The following is a 3,070-nucleotide window of genomic DNA, read 5'->3' as shown; positions in this document are numbered from 1 at the left end:
GAGGGCCCAATACTCTATCGTGGGTATGCGTCGTACCTTGGTTATCGTTTTAAACTTATTGCTGACCATAACATGGGGTATGACATCTGGAAATCTACCAGAAACTTCAGAGACTCATAAATCTTTAGTCTGGGAAGTGGTTGTATGCTGTATTCGTAGTTGCGCATGTGATTGGCTTTGTGAGTTTTAATAGCCAATTTAGCATAATTAAGGTTAACAATTTTGAGAAGAAAGTTGGGTATAGTTGTAGGCTCAATTTACCTTATGTTTCTACCGTTCAATTATTGCACGCTAGATAACAATCAAATTGTGCAGCGCACATTAGTGTTTGTTAATATGCACACTTATTTTATTTATATAACATAAGGTCAAACGCAACCTTGTTTACGGGATTGTGTTGAAACTTTTAATCAATTATACCTTTGTGTATTATAGACAATTTATGTCAAGACAATTCTTGTTTAAAATTATTGCTTGACTAGATAGTACACAGATTATTTAATTTAGATGCTATGTTATATATTTGATATATGACACTGTTTATATATGAACAAAACTGTTAATCAATTAATACAGATGGGATGCATATGTGTCGCTTTTTATCCCAAGCTGAAAGAATATAATATATAAAATAATATAGAAGTGGAAGGAATCATTCCGTTCGTCACATTAATTTGTAAACAACTCCTCCTACATTGACTATGTTCCTCAACTGTTACATAATTATTACCTCTAAGTGCTACTGTCGAGGTTTTTAAATTCCGTAATAAGTATAATGATGTCTAAATGCTGCAGCAGATTTCGTTAAAGGTTGGTAAGTTCGTTATGTTCGAGTGGAGTTTTGCCTTGTGTTTAAAATTACGTAAAAAAGCTTTTTCGCGCATCTACTCCTGCATTTTAGGTGCGATTTTCGCCAAACATTTATTAAATGAAAATTTCGAATTGTGGCATGCTTTTATGAGTGCTTATTTTTTAGGAATGGAAAACAAGCTTTTTTTCCAACGTTATGCATGCGTTTGTCGTCAAGCTTTTATAAAGAATATTCAAGTGCTAATCTACATATTTTTAAGGTTTCTCGATTTCGATATTTTTAAGGAGCTATTGTCCTTGGTTTAAAAATTGATGTGCACAACTTCTAAATGTTGCGTATCGTTTTCATTGAACGTTAACAGAACAGTTATTTCCACGTTCTACTGCACATATTGTTAAAGTTTCGCGAGTGCGTTATTGTTTTTTGGGATGTATTGCCATTTGTCTAAAATTACCAAAGTTTATCTGCGCATATTTTACATTTTGCATGCGAGTTCATCAAACTTGTACAGCGCATATTGTCAAGGTTTCGCAATTGCATTTTTAAGAAGTTTCTTCGCTTTGTATACAATTACATAGACAAGCTTTTGTCTCACCATTGCATGCGATTGTCACCAAACGTTTCGTACTCATTACTTGCAAGTGCTTCGGAGAATTTTGTCTATGTTAGTTTGAAGGAGTTAATGCACTTTGTATGAATTCCATTTAAAACAGTAGCTTTACATGACATATGTTGTCTCAAATGCATGTGGTACACTTTCTACAACAATGCGCTGGTGACAGGGATGCTTCTCTGACAAATTCTGGTATTTATTTGGTTTACGATTATGTATATTAGCTGATCTGAAGAGAAATAAATTATACATTGCAAGCTAGAAATTAGTGTTAAAGAATTCCACGTCTGAATCATATTGTCTTCTCTAAACATCCGTACATTTTAATATGGTTTCGGTTTGATAAAAGAAATGAACCGGAATTAAGTATGTGCAATATCTCAAGTTACGCAAGACATATAAAATGTTTATTAAGACACTTTCGGTAAGTTAAAATATATGCATAAGGTCAACATTTCATGAAAGAGACTGACAATGCATCTCCCGCACTGAAGAGATGAAGAACATAACATGATGAAAATGATCAAATACACATATTGAATGTATTATGTTTAAATTTGTTAAGTTCGCTATCAAACACTGAATGAATTACAGTAATACAAGAACATTACAGCAACATATAAAAACATTAAAGAGAACTTGCATATAATTCAATTTAAATTAATTCATTTGATTCAATCTTACATTAAGTGTTGAATATGTGATAGTTGATATTTAACAAACTAGTATTGTTAATAAGGTAATACATCGGGCGAGTTAATGCATTTTATAAATCGTGTACAATCAGGGTATTTTCTTTATGATGCCTTAAGTTCGTAATACTTTGCCAGTTAGAAACTGTGTGGCTCCCTATCAGCAATAGCCATTGTAAAGTCTCGATTGTCCATTTAATTGGACGCTTCCTCGATGTGTGTGGCCACCTCCTCACGGCACAGATCTGTTACATATTGAACTAGAAAAATGGCGCGGCAGAGGCAGACGCGTATCCCAACGCCGAATAAATGTTATATTAAAAGGCAATTTTGGCTGGACAAGGTCTATGTTGGTGGGGCCTCGGGGATGGGTAATGTGGACATGGATGGTCGAGATAGACCGTGTTGTCATATTAATTTTAGTATTAATTTGAAGTCAATTGGTGAACAAATGAAGAAGTTATGTTAAAACACAAAAAAATGGATTTAACAAAAATTTGGGTACGAAAAAAATTTGGGTACGAAAAAATGTTGGGTACGAACAAAAATTTTGGTACGAAATTTTTTTTAGGTACGAACAAAAAAAAGGGTACGAAAAAAAAATGGTTACGAAAAAAAAGGGTATAAAAAATTGTTACAAAAATAATACTTGTACGAAAAAAATGGGTCAAACAAAAATTGGGTACGAAAATAAATTTGGCTACCAAACAAATTATGGCACGAAAAAAATGTGGGTAAAAAAAATTAATGGTACGAAATAAAATTGGGTACGAAATTGGGGTTACGTGGAAGTTGTACCCGTGGACCGCTCGATAAATTTTAAAACGGACGTAAAATAAGCTGCCTTTACCTTTATCAATGGCCAAGGGGTGGGTAATGTGGACATGGATGGTCGAGATAGACCGTGTTGTCATAAGTGTTTTTCAGTATTAATTTGAATCAATTGGTGAATAA

This window comes from Dreissena polymorpha, chromosome 3, assembly GCF_020536995.1.
Source record: "Dreissena polymorpha isolate Duluth1 chromosome 3, UMN_Dpol_1.0, whole genome shotgun sequence".
Classification (NCBI taxonomy): domain Eukaryota; kingdom Metazoa; phylum Mollusca; class Bivalvia; order Myida; family Dreissenidae; genus Dreissena; species Dreissena polymorpha.
Note: the sequence above shows the minus strand (reverse complement) of the source record.